This window comes from Suricata suricatta, chromosome X, assembly GCF_006229205.1.
Source record: "Suricata suricatta isolate VVHF042 chromosome X, meerkat_22Aug2017_6uvM2_HiC, whole genome shotgun sequence".
NCBI lineage: Eukaryota > Metazoa > Chordata > Mammalia > Carnivora > Herpestidae > Suricata > Suricata suricatta.
Genome location: NC_043717.1, coordinates 84,149,212 through 84,156,626, shown reverse-complemented (window position 1 = coordinate 84,156,626; position 7,415 = coordinate 84,149,212). Strand labels below are relative to the sequence as shown.

Sequence of the window (7,415 nt, the reverse complement as noted above, 5' to 3'; positions counted from 1 at the left end):
TCACTACAGAAATCTATAGAAGGTAGTCTCTGTCGGTGGCCTTAGAGTATGCAGATCCACACTCAAGGATGTTTTAAAAAACACAGCATAGCGTTGGATCTGTCAGTGTCGAAAATACGCAAAAGTTAACACAAATCTACTGAGAAGTAAACAACCTGGGTTCTGGTGCCGGCTACACTAATTACTAGCTACATGACCATTTATACATTTTTCCATCTATCTCTTTAAACTTTAGCAAAAGAAGAGTGGCCATAGAGAATGAAAAAGACCGTAGGACTCATGACCAGAAAATGGAGTCTTCAAGATTCAACAAAGCACTCAGTATATGCCACGCACTAATCTCGTCTCTGGGGATAAAGACATGAACAGGACAGGTAAGACTTCTGCTAATATATAATTTGCATTCTAGCAGCAGTAAACACAGATGATGATCAACCAAATAAGCAAACAATGTGAACGATATGTGCTATGCAGAAAATAGATTCTGAATTCCAACTACAAAAATGTGGGGCAAGTGAATTTCCTTCAGCAACTCAATCTCCGGTCTTTAAAAAAAAAATGCTAATACCTCAGGCCAGGATTACTGCACAGATTTGCTAGAAGGATCAAATAAAAGAATGGATTCAAAAGCTCATTGTGTAATGCAATGACTTCACTGCTGGGAGCAAGCAAAGACACTGAGCATGCCAGAGATTCTGTTGTCTCCAAAGACAAGATATAAAGGGGCATGCTCACTAACAACATATAAAAGGATACCAATCAATAAAGACCACAATGTTCTCCTCAGTGAGTAACTAGAAAGGAACGTTAGAAGAAAATGAATTGAGACTCAAGCTAAATCAGAAAAAATTCTCATTTCACTTATTTGGGGGTTTTTGTTTTGTTTTTGTTCGTAATGTGTGTTTCTTCTTTAACTTAGAAACAAATTTAATTTGACCTTCGAAAGTTAATTACAGGTGGCAACAGCTTTTCTCACAGACTTTTCTCAGGTCCAAGAGATGGGAGGAATTTAGCTCATGATTAAAACACACACATACACACACAACACTCCAGGGGAGGGGAGGATGACCTTAAATAGTAATAGCATCCCACTGTTACATGATTGGATAAAACTTCCAAGCTGGCCATTTTTCCAGATGCTTGCTTCAGAAGGATGTAGCAGCTCACAGCTTTATAGTTACATATTTGGAACAATGCTTCTGTTTCATTCATAGATTCTCTGAGGCTCCTACAATACCACACCATGTTCTGTCATGGCACTGTGTAGTCCTCTCATCCAGGTTGCGGCTGCCTCCTAAGCAGTGGGTTGAGAGATCATGAAGTTGAAGCCTTTACTCTCCTAGGCCACCACATTCTTGATACTGTAAAGGTGCTTTTTTTTTTTTTTTTTTTTTTTTTTTTTTTTTTTTTAAATAGCCCATTCCAAGTGGATGCTGAAACCTGAAACCACAACCTGGCCATTGTGATGCTCAACAAATGTTTCCACATGATGCTGAGTCATAATAACTCAGAACCAGTGCCAGAACTCATGGGAGGGCCACACTGTCTGCCCCCACAACCCTGCTTTTTCCTGGCTTGAGCTATGAGCTCCAGATTTCAGGGGTTCGAGTCCAGAGGGTCCATATCAGGCTTTACCGCTGGCTTGGCACTGGTTGAGAATGCTTCAACCCCATGCCTGGGGAAATTCCCAGAATCACGCTTGCTGGCTGCAGCCATGTTAACTCCACAAATTTAGTTTTTTATTGCTGGAATTCACAGGACATGCAAAAGCTAAACTTGAGACAATATCAGTAAGTGGCCTCAAAGCCCTCCGGATTTCTTTAAAGCAATTCCATATATGCAAACCTAAAACCAAGTACTGTATACCACTGGCAGAAACAGAGAACTGAGCGTAGGTAAAAGGACACCCAGGCAAGAGAGTCTAGGCGTATAGGTAGAAGTTGGCATTATGGACACATTCTTTGCAAGTGAAGTTAAGTTATAACCCACAGTTCAGGAGAGAGGAGAGGAAGAGTACTAAAAACAAAGTCTTAGGCCTACTTTACCAGAACAGTACTGGTCAGCAGCTTGGCCAAGTACTAGAAGACCAATTATTTAAATCTTATCTCTCTCACTTTCACACATAACCTCCTACAGCTCTGGTTCTCAACTTCAGTTGCACATTACAATCACTTGGTAAGTTTTAAAAGAAGCTGGTGCCAACATCCATTCTCAGAGACTTGAATTCAATTACTCTATAGCATCGTCAAGGTGGTGTTATCCTTTTGGGACACATAGGGGATTCTAACATACAGCCAGTTTGAGTACAAATGGGCCTACAAGTGGTTTGAATGGCCACGATAGATATGAATGCATTCCTCACTACTTGTGTTCCATCAGCCCTTCCAAGTACTAGTGGTACTCAATAGATCACAAATGAGAAGATGTAAAACCAGATGCATTTCCTGAACACCCATCACAAGTCCCTCAACCTCTGTCCTCTGCTCCATGTTGACCCACCCCACTGGACACGGTTTATAGCTCTCAAAATATGCGGCCCCATGTCATTCATAACTAGGAGATGAATATATTATTTCTCCACCCAATAACAGGGAATGTGGCTTAGCTGTCCCCGTCTCTCACCACATGCCAAAAGAGATCTCATGTAGTAAGTACTTTCAGAGTCAGGGTTCACTGAATAATTCCCATCCCACTGGAGCCAAATAATATCTTGTGGATGAGAGGGTGGGGTAAGGGGAAAGGGGGGGAGGAAAGAGAAGGAATATGAACAAAGTGGAAGAGAGAAGGGAAGATGAAGGCATAAAAATGGCTACCAAACAGAGGTAAAGCCACCACAAAGAATTTTTAGAGCTGGAAAAGTCCTCATAAATCATCTAATCGAGTTTCTAAAAGAATGACCTTTAGGGCCACCTGGGTGGCTCAGTTAGTTAAGCATCCAACTCTTGATTTGGCTCAGGTCACGATCTCACAGTTCATGATATTGAGCCCCAAGTCTGGTTCCTCCATGCTGACAACACAGAGCTTGCTTGGTATTCTCTCTCTTCCTCTCTATCTAAGCCTCCCCTGCTCATACATGTGAGCTCCCTCTCTCTCTCCACTCCCCTTTCTGTCTCAATAAATAAACATTAATAAAAATTTTAGTGACCTTTCAGCTCTATAGACCCTTTGAGTTACTTCTTAATACCAAGATTCCTTGGTCTCACCTAAACTTACAGACTCAAAAATAAATAAACAAATAAATGAAGGTTGACCAAAAATATGAACTTTTAACATACTCCTTTGCATAGTTCCTACATGCCTTCAAATTTGAGAATTCCTAGTTCAAATCCACTCATTTTTCAAAAAGGAAAACATGACTCAAGAGGAACAAAGGGATTATCTGAAAGTCAATATGCTCATTAGTGGCAGAAATGGAACTCCAAAACCCAGCTTTCCAACTCACAGTCTAGTGCTATTTCTACTGTTCCATGCAGGTCCTGTCAAGGCTAAGGAATGTGAACACTAAGACCTATTCTTGTTCCAGAAAAAGTCCCCTTTCAGTGTCACATTTCCTCAAACCTCCTATACCTGTTTGCCAAAATACACATGTAATTAGAAACAAAAACAGTGGGACACATGGGTGGCTCAGTCTGTGGAGACGTGGAGTCTTGATTTCGACTCAGGTCATCATCTCACAGTATGTGAGTTCAGGCCTCATGCTGACAATGCAGAGCCTGCTTGGGATTCTCTCCCAAACTCCCAAACTCGTACTCACTCTCTCAAAATAAACAAACATCAAAAAAAAATTTCATAAAACACAACAGCAACAAAAACCTCCATACAAACACAGCCAAAACTGATAATGTTGCTAAGCATTGCCCTTCCCAGGACTATATACATAATGAATGAAATTCTCAAAAGCAGCCATAACTCAACCACCCAAGTCATGACTCACAATTGACAACAATGTAGACATCAAACGAACCACAGTGGAGAGGTTTGGGGAGCAGGAGGTTTTCTTTCATGGTTTCTCTTAACTCCTGTTATGCATAAAATCACTATGATTAGCAATACTTTTACAGATGCTAGTTTAAAGACATCAATTTTTCTGTCATTATTATCTCCTGGGGACTCTATGGATCACATAACTAACATCTTCTTCAGAAGGACTGTGGATTGCTCTCTGGACATCTCAGAAGGAGTTTCTCCATTACCTGTCCTGAAGTGGCCATCTGCTTCTGAGAAGGCATTTCTAACTAGATTTATGACTCTGGAAAGTGGGGTCGATCCATCCAGCTGATTACAATTTTATATTATGCAAGATTGGATGCCTTTAGGGCCCAGTTGGCCCAGGAATTTCTAATTGGCATCTGCTGAGAATGATACTCCATTACCTGCTGGAGCACATGTATATCAATAACCTTCATGCACTGACATAAACTGGGGATCAAGGACAGGCTGTGGCATTTGGATACATTAAAAAAACATGCAGTACTTGAGATTTTGTTCAGACACCATACCAAAGAGTCAGAAGTTCAGAAGCACATATCCACATGGAATGAACATGTGTGAACTGCAATGAAACATCCCAACAACCTAAAGAAACACAATTTTGGGGCATCTGGGTAATTCAGTTGGTTTAGCATCTGACTCTTGACTTCAGCTCCAGTCATGCAAGATCAAGCCCCACATTGGGCTCCGCACTGAAAGCAAAGAGCCTGCTTGGGGTTTTCTCTCTCTCCAGCTCTCTCTGCACCTCCCCTGCTCACACGCTCTTGTTCTCAAAATAAACATTTTTTTAAAAAGAAACACAATTTTGTAGCCATTCAAAAGATTAAAATACATACAATAAAATATATAAATCGGGGCGGCTGGGTAGCTCGGTTGGTTAAGTGTCCGACTCGTAATCTCAGCTCAGGTCATGAATGCACTATTTGTGGGATCAAGCCCCGTGTCAGGCTCTGCACCAACAGCATGAAGCCTGCTTGGGATCTTCTCTGCCTCACTCTCTGCCCTTTCCCTGCTCATACTCTGTCTCTCTCCCTCTCTCTCTCTCTCTCATAATAAACATAAAAATATATAAATAAGCTATGTAGCTGTGAAACATAAATTCTACTTCTATATGTTCTTTATATAACTATCACAAAAATTTTGTTATGCTTCAAAGTTGAAAAAAAAAATGAGTATCACATTATGGAAAAGCCTATTAGCAAGACATAATATACACCCAAAATGTATTTTGGGGAGCACAACCTCTGTTCAAAGGTGTGTTGTCCTCTAGCTGGCAAAAGTGGATTTATTAAGCACTTAAGTACATGAAGAAGTAAAAGCCTGGGCACTTAGCCAAGAGGTATTTATAAATTACTTTGGAAGACATAACATATAGAATAAAATTATATGAGAGAAAGCACTCACCATAACAGATAGTGTGACCTTTGGCAAGATTCAACTGTATATTTATTATGCTTCATGTATCTAGGAGTCTGTTTCTGTTTTATTCATTTGTTTCGATTTAAAGATTCCACATATTAAGTGAAACCATACTGTATTTGTCCTTCTCTGACTTACTTCACTTAACATAATACAGTCTAGGTTTATCCATGTTGTCACAAATGACCAGATTTCATTTTTATAGCTGAATACTCCGTTGTGTATACATATATACCCTCACACACACACACACACACACACACACACACACACACACACACACACACCATACCTTCTTCATCCATGCACCTATCGATGGAAGCTAACATTACTTTCATATATTGGCTATTATAAATTATCCTGTAACAAACATAGGGGTACATATATCTCTTTGATTTAGTATTTGCATTTTCTTGAGATAAATACTCAAAACTGAATTCAGTGGATCATATGTTCGCTTTTGAATTTAAGGAACCTCCATACAGTTTCCCACAGTAGCTGCCAATAACAGTGTATAAAGCTTCCCTTTACCAACACATCCTCACCAACACTTGCTATTTCTTGTCTCTTTGATACTAGCCATTCTGACAGATGTAAGGTGATATCTCATTGTGATTTGGATTTGCATTATCCTGATGACTGGTGATGTTGAACAGCATTCCATGAGTCTGCTGTCCATCTGTAGGTCTTCAGTCTCCTGTAACTCCCCCTTCCCAAACTCATAAAAGCCCTACCCCGCCTTTGTTCGGGGCTCGCTCGCTCTCAGCACGGGTCCACCACGCCTGTAAAGTCTGTGAGCCCGAGTTTAGGCCCCGGCGAGCCTAAACCCGTAATAAAGCCCTTTGGTTTTGCATGCGTGCTTTGGCCTCCCTGGCGGTCTCTGGTTTTTCGGGGGCGATATTAAAATCTGGGATTAACACAGGAATTAAGCAAATGGTCTAAACAGAGACCCTCAGGGCACGGGGAGTAAAGGTTAAGAAAAAGCAATTATTAAGTTTTTTTCAATTCCTTCATGAAGTCTGTCCTTAAGTGTTTTTCTAAACATTGATAGAGAATAAGGAAAGTGAATAAAGTAAAGAGATTGCCCGGTTAAAAAAAACAAAAACAAAAACAAAATGCCTCTTCAAGGCCTTTACCCACTTTTTAATTGAGTTGTTGGTTCTTTCAATATTAAGTTTTATACGTTTTTATATATTTTGGATAATAACCTTTTATCAGATTTATCATTTGCAAATAACTTCTCCCATTGACTGGGCTGCCTTTCCATTTTCTTGAGGATTTCCTTCATTGTGCAAAATCTTTTTAATTTGATGTAATCCCATTTGCTTATATTAGCTTTTGTTACCCTTGCCTATGGAAACTGGTCTAAGAAATTACTGCTAAGACCAATATAATAAGCTTACCACCTATGTTCTGTTCTAGGTGTTTTATTTATGGTTCCAGGTCATACATTCAAGACTGTAACCCATGTAGAATTTATCGTATGGTTTCAGATCTTACATTCAAGACTTTAATCGATTTTGAATTATTTTTAATGTTTATTTATTTTTGAGAGAGAGAGAGAGAGAAAGAGAACAGAGGAAGAGCAGAGAGATTGGGAGACACAGAATCCAAGGCAGACTTCAGGCTCCAACCTGTCAACAGAGCCCAACGTGGGGCTCAAACCTACAAACTGTGAGAGCAGGACCTGAGCCGAAGTCGGACGTTCAACTGACTGAGCCACCCAAAGCACCCCTCAGAACTTCAATCAATTTTCCATTTATTTTTGTATATAAGTGTCGGGGCCGCCAAGCTTTCTGTCTGCCTCAGGCAAGGATTATCACTCCGTTGAGTGAGCCAGTAAACAAGATTTGCATCTGGAGGCTGGAGATTGCCATTTCCTGGTCAAAATAACTTTTGGCAACTGTCTTGCTGAGCTAGACGGGAGTGGCCAAGGCACACAAAAGATCAAAACCGTATTCAGTGTTAGTTCTCCATCCCCCAAGATTGCTGAGGCAAAGTCGGGG

At 40.4% G+C, this 7,415-nt stretch overlaps 1 pseudogene; it reads right to left on the bottom strand.

Moving 5' to 3' along the window:
• Positions 1–561: 561 nt before the first annotated feature.
• On the bottom strand, positions 562–2,374 carry LOC115284006 (annotated as a pseudogene).
• Between the last annotated feature and the right edge of the window lie 5,041 nt (positions 2,375–7,415).